The sequence below is a fragment of the Lissotriton vulgaris genome, chromosome 1_1, assembly GCF_964263255.1.
Source record: "Lissotriton vulgaris chromosome 1_1, aLisVul1.2, whole genome shotgun sequence".
NCBI lineage: Eukaryota > Metazoa > Chordata > Amphibia > Caudata > Salamandridae > Lissotriton > Lissotriton vulgaris.
Window position 1 is genome coordinate 1370544618 of NC_141685.1, and position 21694 is coordinate 1370566311.

General features: G+C 41.6%; 6 non-coding genes across 6 annotated transcripts; all 6 read right to left on the reverse strand.

Moving 5' to 3' along the window:
* Nucleotides 1–3241: 3241 nt before the first annotated feature.
* On the reverse strand, nucleotides 3242–3323 carry TRNAS-AGA (transfer RNA serine (anticodon AGA)). Its single transcript has one exon. It is a non-coding gene; the product is annotated as a tRNA-Ser (tRNA).
* A 2860-nt stretch (nucleotides 3324–6183) lies between these two features.
* TRNAS-AGA (transfer RNA serine (anticodon AGA)) lies at nucleotides 6184–6265 on the reverse strand. The gene has a single exon. It is a non-coding gene; the product is annotated as a tRNA-Ser (tRNA).
* Nucleotides 6266–13066: 6801 nt separating this feature from the next.
* Nucleotides 13067–13138, reverse strand: TRNAH-GUG (transfer RNA histidin (anticodon GUG)). Its single transcript has one exon. It is a non-coding gene; the product is annotated as a tRNA-His (tRNA).
* Nucleotides 13139–14427: 1289 nt separating this feature from the next.
* On the reverse strand, nucleotides 14428–14509 carry TRNAS-AGA (transfer RNA serine (anticodon AGA)). Its single transcript has one exon. It is a non-coding gene; the product is annotated as a tRNA-Ser (tRNA).
* A 2859-nt stretch (nucleotides 14510–17368) lies between these two features.
* Nucleotides 17369–17450, reverse strand: TRNAS-AGA (transfer RNA serine (anticodon AGA)). Its single transcript has one exon. It is a non-coding gene; the product is annotated as a tRNA-Ser (tRNA).
* Nucleotides 17451–20309: 2859 nt separating this feature from the next.
* TRNAS-AGA (transfer RNA serine (anticodon AGA)) lies at nucleotides 20310–20391 on the reverse strand. Its single transcript has one exon. It is a non-coding gene; the product is annotated as a tRNA-Ser (tRNA).
* Nucleotides 20392–21694: the final 1303 nt, after the last annotated feature.

Below are 21694 nucleotides of genomic sequence, written 5' to 3' on the forward strand. Positions count from 1 at the left end.
TGCTGAAGGGGGGAAGGTGGTTATAGGGATCTTCATCTTATTTCTCTTCTTGATCCTGATTCTTCTCTCCTTGTTCTGGAAGTTCTTGAGGTCTTTGACCTCCTTAGTGTTATACGTTTTCTTTTCTGTTTTCCATGCTTTATCTTCTTACGTGTTTGAGGTTTTCATATTTGTTGTTTGTAGGGGGGAAGATATGTTGTACATTCTTACATTGCTTTTTAGCTTCCTTAGTCCTTTCTCTGTGTTTCTGTCTTCTTACATAGCTGTATTCTATCTGTAGTGTTGGGGATTCTACTATGGGCAGTTGGTCTGGTCAGCTGTGGGGAACTACTGCTCTGTGTCTTAACTTATTCTTAGTAACTTAATAAATACAACCTAACTACAAGAAGACGTGTCCTGCTGCATACTTAATTCTATTTACAACAGTGTCCCACAGCAAATTCCTGATATTCTGCAATGCACTTTTAAAAAATAATGTTTTTTTCAGCAGGCACATTCTCTTGTAAAAACAAAAATTGCATGCGTATATCTCTAGTTTGGAATACCATAGGCTTGCATGCATACTCTCATGGGTCACTCAAGTTTTTTGGACCCTATTGCACTCTGTTTTCGTGCTGCTTTTAGTATATGGCCCATATTACAGAAGTCTACCATCTTTGAGTATTTGAGGCTCCTTTGTAAGTGCTTTATATTTTTTCCTGGAAGAGCTATATAATAAAGGGGTCCAGGAAGGATTGCATTTATGGAAGATAAAAGAAGGCCCACTTGTCTCACCAAATGCTGTAGAGAAACCTGATGTTTTACTCATGTTATCCTTAGTTCGTTTTTGTTAGACCTTGCATTCTTAAGGTGGTCCCAACCCCACCTTATTGCTTTTCACCTCCGCATTTTGCTGTATCTTTTTGTTGGCCTTAGGACTCTGATCACTTTATCGCTACTAATCAGTGCTGAAGTGCACGTGCTTCTTCCCTAATCATGTGTATAATTGGAGTATACCTGACTGACAGATTTAATTTACTTGAAAGCCCCTTGTAAAGTGGTATACCACATACCCAGGGACTGATTGTGCCGCCCAAAGAAATAGCATTTCAAACCTGTCTCAAGCCTGCTACTGCAGTGCCTGTGCTGCAGTGTACTGCCACTACGACTTGGCATTTAAAACTACTTGCCAAGCCTTAAACTCCAATTTTATTACATATCAGTAACCCCTAAGGTAGGCCCTAGGTAGTCCTAGGGGCATCATGCTATGTAAGTAAAAGGTAAGACATGTACTGTGGTAGTTTGTATGTCCTAGTAGTATCAAACAGTCTATTACATTTTTCACTACTGTGAGGTCTGCCCCTCTCATAGGTTAGCATTGGGTATTCCCTTATACTTTTTGGGGGGTAATTCCATATCAGAGAGGAGAAGCTTTATTTATTTATTGATAAATCCTATCTACTGGTGAGGTTGGATTTAATCTCACTATTGTATAAATGCCATTTTCAGAGAGTGAGCATTTCTCTGCACTTACTGCTCTATTTGCATTGAAACCTGTCTTCGATTGACGTCTGGATTGGGCTGCGAGACAGCTACATATGTTCATTCCCTGTAGACAGCCACAACACAGGTCACTCAACTGCAACTGCATTCATCTGCATTCTGATTGGCCTGGGGGAGAGCTCCGCTCCCCTTACCGCAAATATGTTCAAGAACGATAATTTATGTCAGTAAGTACAGTATACCTACATCTTATAATCATGTGTGTTTAAATAATTTGTCGTTAGATCGTTTAAATATTGAAAAGGATCTGTTTTTAATAGACATTTTACAAAAACAACTGGTACATTTGGGAATTCTGTAAAGGAAAAACCCAACTGCCGTGACATTGCCAACCACAATGGCGTGACTCGGATTCGAACCGAGGTTGCTGCGGCCACAACGCAGAGTACTAACCACTATACGATCACGGCGAGCTACTTGGGCTCAACAGCGTACAGTGATATGAAGAAATTATAATTCGGAACACTCAGGGCTACTCCTGTGATAGGCTGAATGTGTTCATTGCTTCCTCATTCCTTATACAAAGGCTTTATCTCCTCAGTGGTTGATAGGCTGAAACCGTTTCCTGGCCGCCTGCTTGTGAACTGGCAGGAGTCAAAGATCACACATACACTGGTGGGCCTGTGATGGGACACCAATGCAGAGAAACAAACCTGGCGCAGATATTCTATTCTGTTTATTAGACCTGCATCTCCCCTGTACCTCCTCAAGCCATCTGTATGTGAAGCAAGAAAGAGTTAAGGAACGGTCCATCTACACTTTTATTGGGAGGATGCTGCCGTGAGCTCCTCCCAGCTAATCACACAAACAGCAGTAAAGCAAGATAACTACACAGTTAGGGGGGACTGCATGGTTAGGTTTTTGAGGAATTATTGAAACTGACCTCAGTGACCCATAATCAGAGCTGTGGCTAATGACTGCATGCCTAATTATGATGAAGCAAGCACCATGGCTCGTAGGGGCCCCACAACACACTTTTCTTAGCTCATTGAATTAAAGTATAAACTTCTGCCATGTGTGAGTGGTAAAGGCTTGTTAATTTTGTTGCTTTTCAAATTCACGTCTGACAACAAGACGAAGGAACATTGGGGCATCAGACGCTTTGGAAAGTAGCCACCAACCGCAGAGAAAGAGAGAAAGAGGGAAAAGACAGTATGAGGTGTGGAGAAAACAGCAGCAGGTACAAGGAGCTCAAATGAGATTAATGGCGCCTCAGTAGAGCACGTAAAGGAACAGTTACAAATCTAAGAAAAGGGAAAGAAAAGACTAGGAAAAAACACAGAAAGAGCTTGTAGATGAAATTCTCTTTCAGGAACAGCAGGTTAGGAGAAATTACACAGGGAGCAGTTAAGCTTGTAACACGGGGGAGAATAGAAAAGAAAATGCAGTTTTATGAAGTGTGTTTGCCTAATCCAACTAGCACTTTTATTTTATTTCTCTATTTGCTTCTTTTATTGGTAAAGTAAGTTTCAAGTGCATGCACAGGTATGACCGAGAGAGCCAGGGTATAATAATTTGAAGCGTTTGCACCAGCGCTAATGAAGGACGAGAGTTACAGCAAAGATATGAAAGGGGGAGCGATAATAAATATGTGATATGGCAATAGTGACACCAAAATAAGCCACCTATTTATGAAACTGACATGGAAGAAATACTAAAGGTTAACTTCTGAAATTGTAGCCGATGTTAAAAAGATTCTCGTTGTCGGCAGGATTCGAACCTGCGCGGGGAGACCCCAATGGATTTCTAGTCCATCGCCTTAACCACTCGGCCACAACAACTGACTGTAAGGTGTGTGCACATAATCTGTATGCAAGTTTTCAAGGTGTCCCACAGCAAATTCCTGATATTCTGCAATGCACTTTTAAAAAATAATGTTTTTTTCAGCAGGCACATTCTCTCGTAAAAACAAAAATTGCATGCGTATATCTCTAGTTTGGAATACCATAGGCTTGCATGCATACTCTCATGGGTCACTCAAGTTTTTTGGACCCTATTGCACTCTGTTTTCGTGCTGCTTTTAGTATATGGCCCATATTACAGAAGTCTACCATCTTTGAGTATTTGAGGCTCCTTTGTAAGTGCTTTATATTTTTTCCTTGAAGAGCTATATAATAAAGGGGTCCGGGAAAGATTGCATTTATGGAAGATAAAAGAAGGCCCACTTGTCTCACCAAATGCTGTAGAGAAACCTGATGTTTTACTCATGTTATCCTTAGTTCGCTTTTGTTAGACCTTGCATTCTTAAGGTGGTCCCAACCCCACCTTATTGCTTTTCACCTCCGCATTTTGCTGTATCTTTTTGTTGGCCTTAGGACTCTGATCACTTTATCGCTACTAATCAGTGCTGAAGTGCACGTGCTTCTTCCCTAATCAGGTGTATAATTGGAGTATACCTGACTGACAGATTTAATTTACTTGAAAGCCCCTTGTAAAGTGGTATACCATATACCCAGGGACTGATTGTGCCGCCCAAAGAAATAGCATTTCAAACCTGTCTCAAGCCTGCTACTGCAGTGCCTGTGCTGCAGTGTACTGCCACTTCGACTTGGCATTTAAAACTACTTGCCAAGCCTTAAACTCCAATTTTATTACATATCAGTAACCCCTAAGGTAGGCCCTAGGTAGTCCTAGGGGCATCATGCTATGTAAGTAAAAGGTAAGACATGTACTGTGGTAGTTTGTATGTCCTAGTAGTATCAAACAGTCTATTACATTTTTCACTACTGTGAGGTCTGCCCCTCTCATAGGTTAGCATTGGGTATTCCCTTATACTTTTTGGGGGGTAATTCCATATCAGAGAGGAGAAGCTTTATTTATTTATTGATAAATCCTATCTACTGGTGAGGTTGGATTTAATCTTACTGTTGAATAAATGCCATTTTCAGAGAGTGAGCATTTCTCTGCACTTACTGCTCTATTTGCATTGAAACCTGTCTTCGATTGACGTCTGGATTAGGCTGCGAGACAGCTACATATGTGCATTCCCTGTAGACAGCCACAACACAGGTCACTCAACTGCAACTGCATTCATCTGCATTCTGATTAGCGTGGGGGAGAGCTCCGCTCCCCTTACCGCAAATATGTTCAAGAACGATAATTTATGTCAGTAAGTACAGTATACCTACATCTTATAATCATGTGTGTTTAAATAATTTGTCGTTAGATCGTTTAAATATTGAAAAGGATCTGTTTTTAATAGACAGTTTACAAAAACAACTGGTACATTTGGGAATTCTGTAAAGGAAAAACCCAACTGCCGTGACATTGCCAAACACAATGCCGTGACTCGGATTCGAACCGAGGTTGTTGCGGCCACAACGCAGAGTACTAACCATTATACGATCACGGCGAGCTACTTGGGCTCAATAATGTACAGTGACATGAAGAAATTATAATTCTGAACACTCAGGGCTACTCCTGTGATAGGCTGAATGTGTTCATTGCTTCCTCATTCCTTATACAAAGGCTTTATCTCCTCAGTGGTTGATAGGCTGAAACCGTTTCCTGGCCGCCTGCTTGTGAACTGGCAGGAGTCAAAGATCACACATACACTGGTGGGCCTGTGATGGGACACCAATGCAGAGAAACACACCTGGCGCAGATATTATATTCTGTTTATTAGACCTGCATCTCCCCTGTACCTCCTCAAGCCATCTGTATGTGAAGCAAGAAAGAGTTAAGGAACAGTCCATCTACTCTTTTATTGGGAGGATGCTGCCGTGAGCTCCTCCCAGCGAATCACACAAACAGCAGTAAAGCAAGATAACTACACAGTTAGGGGGGACTGCATGGTTAGGTTTTTGAGGAATTATTGAAACTGACCTCAGTGACCCATAATCAGAGCTGTGGCTAATGACTGCATGCCTAATTATGATGAAGCAAGCACCATGGCTCGTAGGGGCCCCACAACACACTTTTCTTAGCTCATTGAATTAAAGTATAAACTTCTGCCATGTGTGAGTGGTAAAGGCTTGTTAATTTTGTTGCTTTTCAAATTCACGTCTGACAACAAGACGAAGGAACATTGGGGCATCAGACGCTTTGGAAAGTAGCCACCAACCGCAGAGAAAGAGAGAAAGAGGGAAAAGACAGTATGAGGTGTGGAGAAAACAGCAGCAGGTACAAGGAGCTCAAATGAGATTAATGGCGCCTAAATAGAGCACGTAAAGGAACAGTTACAAATCTAAGAAAAGGGAAAGAAAAGACTAGGAAAAAACACAGAAAGAGCTTGTAGATGAAATTCTCTTCCAGGAACAGCAGGTTAGGAGAAATTACACAGGGAGCAGTTAAGCTTGTAACACGGGGGAGAATAGAAAAGAAAATGCAGTTTTATGAAGTGTGTTTGCCTAATCCAGCTAGCACTTTTATTTTATTTCTCTATTTGCTTCTTTTATTGGTAAAGTAAGTTTCAAGTGCATGCACAGGTATGACCGAGAGAGCCAGGGTATAATAATTTGAAGCGTTTGCACCAGCGCTAATGAATGACGAGAGTTATAGCAAAGATATGAAAGGGGGAGCGATAATAAATATGTGATATGGCAATAGTGACGCCAAAATAAGCCACCTATTTATAAAACTGACATGGAAGAAATACTAAAGGTTAACTTCTGAAATTGTAGCCGATGTTAAAAAGATTCTCGTTGTCGGCAGGATTCGAACCTGCGCGGGGAGACCCCAATGGATTTCTAGTCCATCGCCTTAACCACTCGGCCACAACAACTGACTGTAAGGTGTGTGCACATAATCTGTATGCAAGTTTTCAAGGTGTCTGTTGTACATTCTTACATTGCTTCTTAGCTTCCTTAGTCCTTTCTCTGTGTTTCTGTCTTGCGTTTAGACTTTCCTTCTTGTTTCTTGTCGCAGTTAGGTACTCTTTGCATGCTGAGAGATCCTTCTGCTAGACGTTCATCTGTGCTGTGATGACGTCTGAGAATCTCCATGGGTGTTAGCGGAGAGGCTGCACATTCTGTGTTCCAGCCCTTGGTTGGAGAGGTGAGCAACGTGATGTGTCACGACGTGAGAGCAACGTGAGGGGTCACGCAATTTCGAGCTGCCATTTTGTTGTTTTGTCACCATAGTTACGGGACTACAACGGATCTCTGATAAAGCAGTGAGGAGGATTTCTTTTGTTCTATTTCCTTACTCAGCGCACGTCGATGTATCCTGAGGTTGGGGTTTCCTTGGTGGTAATGCCCTGCACTATGACCGTAACGAACGTCCCTCAACTCGATGTCTCTTGTCAAATAGCACAATTAAGCGAGCGCATGCATATCTAAATATAGCCCCGATATTTTACAGCTTGGCAGTTGAACACACTACTTTCTAGCACAAAGTCCTGTCATGTTTTCTGCAATTATTTTGGAATTAAAAACAAGCACGAACGAATTGGGAGAGTTTTTAATTCTTTCACAAGAGTGCCATCTAGTGGATTGTTTTGGTATATCATCATTCTTTTTGTTGGCAAAGAGACAAAACTCATGCAGTAAAAGTGTTGTGCAACAAAGAGATGGATGGCGAATGTGGCATTTGGCAAGTCCAGTATGTGACTGTGAGGAATCTCTAGTCTTATGAGGCAGGAGGAGAATTCAAACATGATGTCAATAGGTGTGAATTACAATTTTAGTGCAAGACTGTTTTCTCTAGTTGGTAGTCAAAACTACTGCAAACCAACTACGAAGTATATCTCAGGACTTGTAGTAACGAGCTAAGGAGATTCGAGAACCAGTACCTGAGGGGGACAACTGAAGTGGGCGAACGCTCCAGTGCCACAACAGGTTCACAACAGATTGTCCCTGGACCTAGTTGGTGGCTCCTGTAGTATATTGGGACAAAGATTCTTTAAAAAAAAAAAAGAAAGATAAGTAAAGCGAGACAACAAAGCAAATTCCAGGACCCGTTGAACTAAGCGATGGGTGGGGACAGGGAAATGTCCCTGTACTGGTAGAGAGTGAAGCAAATTCCAGGACCCGCTAAACCGAGAGTTGGGTGGAGACAAGAAGATGTCCCTGTACTGGTAGAGAGTGAAGCAAATTCCAGGACCCGCTAAACCAAGAGTTGGTTGGGGACAAGAAGATGTTCCTGTACTGGTAGAGAGTGAAGCAAATTCCAGGACCCGCTAAACCAAGAGTTGGTTGGGGACAAGAAGATGTCCCTGGACTGGTAGAGAGTGAAGCAGATTCCAGGACCCGCTAAACCAAGAGATGGGTGGAGACAGAAGAGTCTCTGGACTGGAAAGTACCGGGAGAGGACACAGGATGTCTCAGGACCGGGGTAGGGGTACCGGGAGTGGACAGACGTCGTCCCAGGACCGGTGGTGGACAAGACTCCCACAACCTGTACCAGGAGAGAATGAAGTGAGGTTCAACTCCGGCAGGGTTCATGACTGTGGTTCATGAAGCTCTAGAGTCTGTGTAATGAAATTTTTAAGGATTTTGGAAGCCTAAAAACAATCTGAGGCTCTTAACCCGAAGGATAGACCCAGAACCTGCACACCTGGTTCTGATCCAATTTTTTGGTCTGAAAGAAGTCAAGATCCATATTTTCTTCGGGGGTATCCTTCCAGAACTGTTGTATTTTCTATGCAGCGAATATCTGCGATGGACAATTTTTGTTTGAGAAAGTGAACTTTCTTTTTCTGTCTTTGGTGGCCACATTGATGGAAAGCAGAGAGTTGTCTGACTCTTCATTTTTGTCTGCTGAAGGGGGGAAGGTGGTTATAGGGATCTTCATCTTATTTCTCTTCTTGATCCTGATTTTTCTCTCCTTGTTCTGGAAGTTCTTGAGGTCTTTGACCTCCTTAGTGTTATACGTTTTCTTTTCTGTTTTCCATGCTTTATCTTCTTACGTGTTTGAGGTTTTCATATTTGTTGTTTGTAGGGGGGAAGATATGTTGTACATTCTTACATTGCTTTTTAGCTTCCTTAGTCCTTTCTCTGTGTTTCTGTCTTCTTACATAGCTGTATTCTATCTGTAGTGTTGGGGATTCTACTATGGGCAGTTGGTCTGGTCAGCTGTGGGGAACTACTGCTCTGTGTCTTAACTTCTTAACTTATTCTTAGTAACTTAATAAATACAACCTAACTACAAGAAGACGTGTCCTGCTGCATACTTAATTCTATTTACAACAGTGTCCCACAGCAAATTCCTGATATTCTGCAATGCACTTTTAAAAAATAATGTTTTTTTCAGCAGGCACATTCTCTTGTAAAAACAAAAATTGCATGCGTATATCTCTAGTTTGGAATACCATAGGCTTGCATGCATACTCTCATGGGTCACTCAAGTTTTTTGGACCCTATTGCACTCTGTTTTCGTGCTGCTTTTAGTATATGGCCCATATTACAGAAGTCTACCATCTTTGAGTATTTGAGGCTCCTTTGTAAGTGCTTTATATTTTTTCCTGGAAGAGCTATATAATAAAGGGGTCCAGGAAGGATTGCATTTATGGAAGATAAAAGAAGGCCCACTTGTCTCACCAAATGCTGTAGAGAAACCTGATGTTTTACTCATGTTATCCGTAGTTCGTTTTTGTTAGACCTTGCATTCTTAAGGTGGTCCCAACCCCACCTTATTGCTTTTCACCTCCGCATTTTGCTGTATCTTTTTGTTGGCCTTAGGACTCTGATCACTTTATCGCTACTAATCAGTGCTGAAGTGCACGTGCTTCTTCCCTAATCATGTGTATAATTGGAGTATACCTGACTGACAGATTTAATTTACTTGAAAGCCCCTTGTAAAGTGGTATACCACATACCCAGGGACTGATTGTGCCGCCCAAAGAAATAGCATTTCAAACCTGTCTCAAGCCTGCTACTGCAGTGCCTGTGCTGCAGTGTACTGCCACTACGACTTGGCATTTAAAACTACTTGCCAAGCCTTAAACTCCAATTTTATTACATATCAGTAACCCCTAAGGTAGGCCCTAGGTAGTCCTAGGGGCATCATGCTATGTAAGTAAAAGGTAAGACATGTACTGTGGTAGTTTGTATGTCCTAGTAGTATCAAACAGTCTATTACATTTTTCACTACTGTGAGGTCTGCCCCTCTCATAGGTTAGCATTGGGTATTCCCTTATACTTTTTGGGGGGTAATTCCATATCAGAGAGGAGAAGCTTTATTTATTTATTGATAAATCCTATCTACTGGTGAGGTTGGATTTAATCTCACTATTGTATAAATGCCATTTTCAGAGAGTGAGCATTTCTCTGCACTTACTGCTCTATTTGCATTGAAACCTGTCTTCGATTGACGTCTGGATTGGGCTGCGAGACAGCTACATATGTTCATTCCCTGTAGACAGCCACAACACAGGTCACTCAACTGCAACTGCATTCATCTGCATTCTGATTGGCCTGGGGGAGAGCTCCGCTCCCCTTACCGCAAATATGTTCAAGAACGATAATTTATGTCAGTAAGTACAGTATACCTACATCTTATAATCATGTGTGTTTAAATAATTTGTTGTTAGATTGTTTAAATATTGAAAAGGATCTGTTTTAATAGACATTTTACAAAAACAACTGGTACATTTGGGAATTCTGTAAAGGAAAAACCCAACTGCCGTGACATTGCCAACCACAATGCCGTGACTCGGATTCGAACCGAGCCTGCTGCAGCCACAACGCAGAGTACTAACCACTATACGATCACGGCGAGCTACTTGGGCTCAATAACGTACAGTGACATGAAGAAATTATAATTCTGAACATTCAGGGCTACTCCTGTGATAGGCTGAATGTGTTCATTGCTTCCTCATTCCTTATACAAAGGCTTTATCTCCTCAGTGGTTGATAGGCTGAAACCGTTTCCTGGCCGCCTGCTTGTGAACTGGCAGCAGTCAAAGATCACACATACACTGGTGGGCCTGTGATGGGACACCAATGCAGAGAAACACACCTGGCGCAGATATTCTATTCTGTTTATTAGACCTGCATCTCCCCTGTACCTCCTCAAGCCATCTGTATGTGAAGCAAGAAGGAGTTAAGGAACGGTCCATCTACACTTTTATTGGGAGGATGCTGCCGTGAGCTCCTCCCAGCTAATCACACAAACAGCAGTAAAGCAAGATAACTACACAGTTAGGGGGGACTGCATGGTTAGGTTTTTGAGGAATTATTGAAACTGACCTCAGTGACCCATAATCAGAGCTGTGGCTAATGACTGCATGCCTAATTATGATGAAGCAAGCACCATGGCTCGTAGGGGCCCCACAACACACTTTTCTTAGCTCATTAAATTATAGTATAAACTTCTGCCATGTGTGAGTGGTAAAGGCTTGTTAATTTTGTTGCTTTTCAAATTCACGTCTGACAACAAGACGAAGGAACATTGGGGCATCAGACGCTTTGGAAAGTAGCCACCAACCGCAGAGAAAGAGAGAAAGAGGGAAAAGACAGTATGAGGTGTGGAGAAAACAGCAGCAGGTACACGGAGCTCAAATGAGATTAATGGCGCCTAAGTAGAGCACGTAAAGGAACAGTTACAAATCTAAGAAAAGGGAAAGAAAAGATTAGGAAAAAACACAGAAAGAGCTTGTAGATGAAATTCTCTTCCAGGAACAGCAGGTTAGGAGAAATTACACAGGGAGCAGTTAAGCTTGTAACACGGGGGAGAATAGAAAAGAAAATGCAGTTTTATGAAGTGTGTTTGCCTAATCCAGCTAGCACTTTTATTTTATTTCTCTATTTGCTTCTTTTATTGGTAAAGTAAGTTTCAAGTGCATGCACAGGTATGACCGAGAGAGCCAGGGTATAATAATTTGAAGCGTTTGCACCAGCGCTAATGAAGGACGAGAGTTATAGCAAAGATATGAAAGGGGGAGCGATAATAAATATGTGATATGGCAATAGTGACACCAAAATAAGCCACCTATTTATAAAACTGACATGGAAGAAATACTAAAGGTTAACTTCTGAAATTGTAGCCGATGTTAAAAAGATTCTCGTTGTCGGCAGGATTCGAGCCTGCGCGGGGAGACCCCAATGGAATTCTAGTCCATCGCCTTAACCACTCGGCCACAACAACTGACTGTAAGGTGTGTGCACATAATCTGTATGCAAGTTTTAAAGGTGTCCCACAGCAAATTCCTGATATTCTGCAATGCACTTTTAAAAAATAATGTTTTTTTCAGCAGGCACATTCTCTCGTAAAAACAAAAATTGCATGCGTATATCTCTAGTTTGGAATACCATAGGCTTGCATGCATACTCTCATGGGTCACTCAAGTTTTTTGGACCCTATTGCACTCTGTTTTCGTGCTGCTTTTAGTATATGGCCCATATTACAGAAGTCTACCATCTTTGAGTATTTGAGGCTCCTTTGTAAGTGCTTTATATTTTTTCCTGGAAGAGCTATATAATAAAGGGGTCCAGGAAGGATTGCATTTATGGAAGATAAAAGAAGGCCCACTTGTCTCACCAAATGCTGTAGAGAAACCTGATGTTTTACTCATGTTATCCTTAGTTCGTTTTTGTTAGACCTTGCATTCTTAAGGTGGTCCCAACCCCACCTTATTGCTTTTCACCTCCGCATTTTGCTGTATCTTTTTGTTGGCCTTAGGACTCTGATCACTTTATCGCTACTAATCAGTGCTGAAGTGCACGTGCTTCTTCCCTAATCATGTGTATAATTGGAGTATACCTGACTGACAGATTTAATTCCTTGAAAGCCCCTTGTAAAGTGGTATACCATATACCCAGGGACTGATTGTGCCGCCCAAAGAAATAGCATTTCAAACCTGTCTCAAGCCTGCTACTGCAGTGCCTGTGCTGCAGTGTACTGCCACTTTGACTTGGCATTTAAAACTACTTGCCAAGCCTTAAACTCCAATTTTATTACATATCAGTAACCCCTAAGGTAGGCCCTAGGTAGTCCTAGGGGCATCATGCTATGTAAGTAAAAGGTAAGACATGTACTGTGGTAGTTTGTATGTCCTAGTAGTATCAAACAGTCTATTAAATTTTTCACTACTGTGAGGTCTGCCCCTCTCATAGGTTAGCATTGGGTATTCCCTTATACTTTTTGGGGGGTAATTCCATATCAGAGAGGAGAAGCTTTATTTATTTATTGATAAATCCTATCTACTGGTGAGGTTGGATTTAATCTTACTATTGTATAAATGCCATTTTTAGAGAGTGAGCATTTCTCTGCACTTACTGCTCTATTTGCATTGAAACCTGTCTTCGATTGACGTCTGGATTGGGCTGCGGGACAGCTACATATGTGCATTCCCTGTAGACAGCCACAACACAGGTCACTCAACTGCAACTGCATTCATCTGCATTCTGATTGGCCTGGGGGAGAGCTCCGCTCCCCTTACCGCAAATATGTTCAAGAACGATAATTTATGTCAGTAAGTACAGTATACCTACATCTTATAATCATGTGTGTTTAAATAATTTGTCGTTAGATCGTTTAAATATTGAAAAGGATCTGTTTTTAATAGACATTTTACAAAAACAACTGGTACATTTGGGAATTCTGTAAAGGAAAAACCCAACTGCCGTGACATTGCCAACCACAATGCCGTGACTCGGATTCGAACCGAGGTTACTGCGGCCACAACGCAGAGTACTAACCACTATACGATCACGGCGAGCTACTTGGGCTCAACAGCGTACAGTGATATGAAGAAATTATAATTCGGAACACTCAGGGCTACTCCTGTGATAGGCTGAATGTGTTCATTGCTTCCTCATTCCTTATACAAAGGCTTTATCTCCTCAGTGGTTGATAGGCTGAAACCGTTTCCTGGCCGCCTGCTTGTGAACTGGCAGGAGTCAAAGATCACACATACACTGGTGGGCCTGTGATGGGACACCAATGCAGAGAAACAAACCTGGCGCAGATATTCTATTCTGTTTATTAGACCTGCATCTCCCCTGTACCTCCTCAAGCCATCTGTATGTGAAGCAAGAAAGAGTTAAGGAACGGTCCATCTACACTTTTATTGGGAGGATGCTGCCATGAGCTCCTCCCAGCTAATCACACAAACAGCAGTAAAGCAAGATAACTACACAGTTAGGGGGGACTGCATGGTTAGGTTTTTGAGGAATTATTGAAACTGACCTCAGTGACCCATAATCAGAGCTGTGGCTAATGACTGCATGCCTAATTATGATGAAGCAAGCACCATGGCTCGTAGGGGCCCCACAACACACTTTTCTTAGCTCATTGAATTAAAGTATAAACTTCTGCCATGTGTGAGTGGTAAAGGCTTGTTAATTTTGTTGCTTTTCAAATTCACGTCTGACAACAAGACGAAGGAACATTGGGGCATCAGACGCTTTGGAAAGTAGCCACCAACCGCAGAGAAAGAGAGAAAGAGGGAAAAGACAGTATGAGGTGTGGAGAAAACAGCAGCAGGTACAAGGAGCTCAAAAGAGATTAATGGCGCCTCAGTAGAGCACGTAAAGGAACAGTTACAAATCTAAGAAAAGGGAAAGAAAAGACTAGGAAAAAACACAGAAAGAGCTTGTAGATGAAATTCTCTTTCAGGAACAGCAGGTTAGGAGAAATTACACAGGGAGCAGTTAAGCTTGTAACACGGGGGAGAATAGAAAAGAAAATGCAGTTTTATGAAGTGTGTTTGCCTAATCCAACTAGCACTTTTATTTTATTTCTCTATTTGCTTCTTTTATTGGTAAAGTAAGTTTCAAGTGCATGCACAGGTATGACCGAGAGAGCCAGGGTATAATAATTTGAAGCGTTTGCACCAGCGCTAATGAAGGACGAGAGTTATAGCAAAGATATGAAAGGGGGAGCGATAATAAATATGTGATATGGCAATAGTGACACCAAAATAAGCCACCTATTTATGAAACTGACATGGAAGAAATACTAAAGGTTAACTTCTGAAATTGTAGCCGATGTTAAAAAGATTCTCGTTGTCGGCAGGATTCGAACCTGCGCGGGGAGACCCCAATGGATTTCTAGTCCATCGCCTTAACCACTCGGCCACAACAACTGACTGTAAGGTGTGTGCACATAATCTGTATGCAAGTTTTCAAGGTGTCCCACAGAAAATTCCTGATATTCTGCAATGCACTTTTAAAAAATAATGTTTTTTTCAGCAGGCACATTCTCTCGTAAAAACAAAAATTGCATGCGTATATCTCTAGTTTGGAATACCATAGGCTTGCATGCATACTCTCATGGGTCACTCAAGTTATTTGGACCCTATTGCACTCTGTTTTCGTGCTGCTTTTAGTATATGGCCCATATTACAGAAGTCTACCATCTTTGAGTATTTGAGGCTCCTTTGTAAGTGCTTTATATTTTTTCCTTGAAGAGCTATATAATAAAGGGGTCCGGGAAAGATTGCATTTATGGAAGATAAAAGAAGGCCCACTTGTCTCACCAAATGCTGTAGAGAAACCTGATGTTTTACTCATGTTATCCTTAGTTCGTATTTGTTAGACCTTGCATTCTTAAGGTGGTCCCAACCCCACCTTATTGCTTTTCACCTCTGCATTTTGCTGTATCTTTTTGTTGGCCTTAGGACTCTGATCACTTTATCGCTACTAATCAGTGCTGAAGTGCACGTGCTTCTTCCCTAATCAGGTGTATAATTGGAGTATACCTGACTGACAGATTTAATTTACTTGAAAGCCCCTTGTAAAGTGGTATACCATATACCCAGGGACTGATTGTGCCGCCCAAAGAAATAGCATTTCAAACCTGTCTCAAGCCTGCTACTGCAGTGCCTGTGCTGCAGTGTACTGCCACTTCGACTTGGCATTTAAAACTACTTGCCAAGCCTTAAACTCCAATTTTATTACATATCAGTAACCCCTAAGGTAGGCCCTAGGTAGTCCTAGGGGCATCATGCTATGTAAGTAAAAGGTAAGACATGTACTGTGGTAGTTTGTATGTCCTAGTAGTATCAAACAGTCTATTACATTTTTCACTACTGTGAGGTCTGCCCCTCTCATAGGTTAGCATTGGGTATTCCCTTATACTTTTTGGGGGGTAATTCCATATCAGAGAGGAGAAGCTTTATTTATTTATTGATAAATCCTATCTACTGGTGAGGTTGGATTTAATCTCGCTATTGTATAAATGCCATTTTCAGAGAGTGAGCATTTCTCTGCACTTACTGCTCTATTTGCATTGAAACCTGTCTTCGATTGACGTCTGGATTGGGCTGCGAGACAGCTACATATGTTCATTCCCTGTAGACAGCAACAACACAGGTCACTCAACTGCAACTGCATTCATCTGCATTCTGATTGGCCTGGGGGAGAGCTCCGCTCCCCTTACCGCAAATATGTTCAAGAACGATAATTTATGTCAGTAAGTACAGTATACCTACATCTTATAATCATGTGTGTTTAAATAATTTGTCGTTAGATCGTTTAAATATTGAAAAGGATCTGTTTTAATAGACATTTTACAAAAACAACTGGTACATTTGGGAATTCTGTAAAGGAAAAACTCAACTGCCGTGACATTGCCAACCACAATGCCGTAACTCGGATTCGAACCGAGCCTGCTGCAGCCACAACGCAGAGTACTAACCACTATACGATCACGGCAAGCTACTTGGGCTCAATAACATACAGTGACATGAAGAAATTATAATTCGGAACATTCAGGGCTACTCCTGTGATAGGCTGAATGTGTTCTTTGCTTCCTCATTCCTTATACAAAGGCTTTATCTCCTCAGTGGTTGATAGGCTGAAACCGTTTCCTGGCCGCCTGCTTGTGAACTGCCAGGAGTCAAAGATCACACATACACTGGTGGGCCTGTGATGGGACACCAATGCAGAGAAACACACCTGGCGCAGATATTCTATTCTGTTAATTAGACCTGCATCTCCCCTGTACCTCCTCAAGCCATCTGTATGTGAAGCAAGAAAGAGTTAAGGAACGGTCCATCTACACTTTTATTGGGAGGATGCTGCCGTGAGCTCCTCCCAGCTAATCACACAAACGGCAGTAAAGCAAGATAACTACACAGTTAGGGGGGACTGCATGGTTAGGTTTTTGAGGAATTATTGAAACTGACCTCAGTGACCCATAATCAGAGCTGTGGCTAATGACTGCATGCCTAATTATGATGAAGCAAGCACCATGGCTCGTAGGGGACCAACAACACACTTTTCTTAGCTCACTGAATTAAAGTATAAACTTCTGCCATGTGTGAGTGGTAAAGGCTTGTTAATTTTGTTGCTTTTCAAATTCACGTCTGACAACAAGACGAAGGAACATTGGGGCATCAGACGCTTTGGAAAGTAGCCACCAACCGCAGAGAAAGAGAGAAAGAGGGAAAAGACAGTATGAGGTGTGGAGTAAACAGCAGCAGGTACAAGGAGCTCAAATGAGATTAATGGCGCCTAAATAGAGCACGTAAAGGAATAGTTACAAATCTAAGAAAAGGGAAAGAAAAGACTAGGAAAAAACACAGAAAGAGCTTGTAGATGAAATTCTCTTCCAGGAACAGCAGGTTAAGAGAAATTACACAGGGAGCAGTTAAGCTTGTAACTCGGGGGAGAATAGAAAAGAAAATGCAGTATTATGACGTGTGTTTGCCGAATCCAGCTAGCACTTTTATTTTATTTCTCTATTTGCTTCTTTTATTGGTAAAGTAAGTTTCAAGTGCATGCACAGGTATGACCGAGAGAGCCAGGGTATAATAATTTGAAGCGTTTGCACCAGCGCTAATGAAGGACGAGAGTTATAGCAAAGATATGAAAGGGGGAGCGATAATAAATATGTGATATGGCAATAGTGACACCAAAATAAGCCACCTATTTATAAAACTGACATGGAAGAAATACTAAAGGTTAACTTCTGAAATTGTAGCCGATGTTAAAAAGATTCTCGTTGTCGGCAGGATTCGAACCTGCACGGGGAGACCCCAATGGATTTCTAGTCCATCGCCTTAACCACTCGGCCACAACAACCGACTGTAAGGCGTGTGCACATAATCTGTATGCAAGTTTTCAAGGTGTCCCACAGCAAATTCCTGATATTCTGCAATGCACTTTTTAAAAATAATGTTTTTTTCAGCAGGCACATTCTCTCCTAAAAACAAACATTGCATGCGTATATCTCTAGTTTGGAATACCATAGGCTTGCATGCATACTCTCATGGGTCACTCAAGTTTTTTGGACCCTATTGCACTCTGTTTTCGTGCTGCTTTTAGTATATGGCCCATATTACAGAAGTCTACCATCTTTGAGTATTTGAGGCTCCTTTGTAAGTGCTTTATATTTTTTCCTTGAAGAGCTATATAATAAAGGGGTCCGGGAAAGATTGCATTTATGGAAGATAAAAGAAGGCCCACTTGTCTCACCAAATGCTGTAGAGAAACCTGATATTTTACTCATGTTATCCTTAGTTCGTTTTTGTTAGACGTTGCATTCTTAAGGTGGTCCCAACCCCACCTTATTGCTTTTCACCTCCGCATTTTGCTGTATCTTTTTGTTGGCCTTAGGACTCTGATCACTTTATCGCTACTAATCAGTGCTGAAGTGCACGTGCTTCTTCCCTAATCATGTGTATAATTGGAGTATACCTGACTGACAGATTTAATTTACTTGAAAGCCCCTTGTAAAGTGGTATTCCATATACCCAGGGACTGATTGTGCCGCCCAAAGAAATAGCATTTCAAACCTGTCTCAAGCCTGCTACTGCAGTGCCTGTGCTGCAGTGTACTGCCACTTCGACTTGGCATTTAAAACTACTTGCCAAGCCTTAAACTCCAATTTTATTACATATCAGTAACCCCTAAGGTAGGCCCTAAGTTGTCCTAGGGGCATCATGCTATGTAAGTAAAAGGTAAGACATGTACTGTGGTAGTTTGTATGTCCTAGTACTATCAAACAATCTATTACATTTTTCACTACTGTGAGGTCTGCCCCTCTCATAGGATAGCATTGGGTATTCCCTTATACTTTTTGGGGGATAATTCCATATCAGAGAGGAGAAGCTTTATTTATTTATTAATAAATCCTATCTACTGGTGAGGTTGGATTTAATCTTACTATTGTATAAATGCCATTTTTAGAGAGTGAGCATTTCTCTTCACTTACTGCTCTATTTGCATGAAAACCTGTCTTCAATTGACGTCTGGATTGGGCTGCGAGACAGCCACATATGTGCATTCCCTGTAGACAGCCACAACACAGGTCACTCAACTGCAACTGCATTCATCTGCATTCTGATTGGCCTGGGGGAGAGCTCCGCTCCCCTTACCGCAAATATGTTCAAGAACGATAATTTATGTTAGTAAGTACAGTATACCTACATCTTATAATCATGTGTGTTTAAATAATTTGTCGTTAGATCGTTTAAATATTGAAAAGGATCTGTTTTTAATAGACATTTTACAAAAACAACTGGTACATTTGGGAATTCTGTAAAGGAAAAACCCAACTGCCGTGACATTGCCAACCACAATGCCGTGACTCGGATTCAAACCGAGGTTGCTGCGGCCACAACGCAGAGTACTAACCACTATACGATCACGGCGAGCTACTTGGGCTCAATAACGTACAGTGACATGAAGAAATTATAATTCGGAACACTCAGGGCTACTCCTGTGATAGGCTGAATGTGTTCATTGCTTCCTCATTCCTTATACAAAGGCTTTATCTCCGCAGTGGTTGATAGGCTGAAACCATTTCCTGGCCGCCTGCTTGTGAACTGGCAGGAGTCAAAGATCACACATACACTGGTGGGCCTGTGATGGGACACCAATGCAGAGAAACACACCTGGCGCAGATATTCTATTCTGTTTATTAGACCTGCATCTCCCCTGTACCTCCTCAAGCCATCTGTATGTGAAGCAAGAAAGAGTTAAGGAACGGTCCATCTACACTTTTATTGGGAGGATGCTGCCGTGAGCTCCTCCCAGCTAATCACACAAACGGCAGTAAAGCAAGATAACTACACAGTTAGAGGGGACTGCATGGTTAGGTTTTTGAGGAATTATTGAAACTGACCTCAGTGACCCATAATCAGAGCTGTGGCTAATGACTGCATGCCTAATTATGATGAAGCAAGCACCATGGCTCGTAGGGGCCCAACAACACACTTTTCTTAGCTCACTGAATTAAAGTATAAACTTCTGCCATGTGTGAGTGGTAAAGGCTTGTTAATTTTGTTGCTTTTCAAATTCACGTCTGACAACAAGACGAAGGAACATTGGGGCATCAGACGCTTTGGAAAGTAGCCTCCAACCGCAGAGAAAGAGAGAAAGAGGGAAAAGACAGTATGAGGTGTGGAGTAAACAGCAGCAGGTACAAGGAGCTCAAATGAGATTAATGGCGCCTAAATAGAGCACGTAAAGGAACAGTTACAAATCTAAGAAAAGGGAAAGAAAAGACTAGGAAAAAACACAGAAAGAGCTTGTAGATGAAATTCTCTTCCAGGAACAGCAGGTTAAGAGAAATTACACAGGGAGCAGTTAAGCTTGTAACACGGGGAGAATAGAAAAGAAAATGCAGTATTATGACGTGTGTTTGCCTAATCCAGCTAGCACTTTTATTTTATTTCTCTATTTGCTTCTTTTATTGGTAAAGTAAGTTTCAAGTGCATGCACAGGTATGACCGAGAGAGCGAGGGTATAATAATTTGAAGCGTTTTCACCAGCGCTAATGAAGGACGAGAGTTATAGCAAAGATATGAAAGGGGGAGCGATAATAAATATGTGATATGGCAATAGTGACACCAAAATAAGCCACCTATTTATAAAACTGACATGGAAGAAATACTAAAGGTTAACTTCTGAAATTGTAGCCGATGTTAAAAAGATTCTCGTTGTCGGCAGGATTCGAACCTGCGCGGGGAGACACCAATGGATTTCTAGTCCATCGCCTTAACCACTCGGCCACAACAACCGACTGTAAGGCATGTGCACATAATCTGTATGCAAGTTTTCAAGGTGTCCCACAGCAAATTCCTGATATTCTGCAATGCACTTTTTAAAAATAAGTTTTTTTTCAGCAGGCACATTCTCTCCTAAAAACAAACATTGCATGCGTATATCTCTAGTTTGGAATACCATAGGCTTGCATGCATACTCTCATAGGTCACTCAAGTTTTTTGGACACTATTGCACTCTGTTTTCGTGCTGCTTTTAGTATATGGCCCATATTACAGAAGTCTACCATCTTTGAGTATTTGAGGCTCCTTTGTAAGTGCTTTATATTTTTTCATTGAAGAGCTATATAATAAAGGGGTCTGGGAAAGATTGCATTTATGGAAGATAAAAGAAGGCCCACTTGTCTCGCCAAATGCTGTAGAGAAAATTGATGTTTTACTCATGTTATCCTTAGTTCGTTTTTGTTAGACCTTGCATTCTTAAGGTGGTCCCAACCCCACCTTATTGCTTTTCACCTCCTCATTTTGCTGTATCTTTTTGTTGGCCTTAGGACTCTGATCACTTTATCGCTACTAATCAGTGCTGAAGTGCACGTGCTTCTTCCCTAATCATGTGTATAATTGGAGTATACCTGACTGACAGATTTAATTTACTTGAAAGCCCCTTGTAAAGTGGTATACCATATACCCAGGGACTGATTGTGCCGCCCAAAGAAATAGCATTTCAAACCTGTCTCAAGCCTGCTACTGCAGTGCCTGTGCTGCAGTGTACTGCCACTTCGACTTGGCATTTAAAACTACTTGCCAAGCCTTAAACTCCAATTTTATTACATATCAGTAACCCCTAAGGTAGGCCCTAGGTAGTCCGAGGGGCATCATGCTATGTAAGTAAAAGGTAAGACATGTACTGTGGTAGTTTGTATGTCCTAGTAGTATCAAACAGTCTATTACATTTTTCACTACTGTGAGGTCTGCCCCTCTCATAGGTTAGCATTGGGTATTCCCTTATACTTTTTTGGGGGTAATTCCATATCAGAGAGGAGAAGCTTTATTTATTTATTGATAAATCCTATCTACTGGTGAGGTTGGATTTAATCTTACTATTGTATAAATGCCATTTTTAGAGAGTGAGCATTTCTCTGCACTTACTGCTCTATTTGCATCAAAACCTGTCTTCAATTGACGTCTGGATTGCGCTGCGAGACAGCTACATATGTGCATTCCCTGTAGACAGTCACAACACAGGTCACTCAACTGCAACTGCATTCATCTGCATTCTGATTGGCCTGGGGGAGAGCTCCGCTCCCTTTACCGCAAATA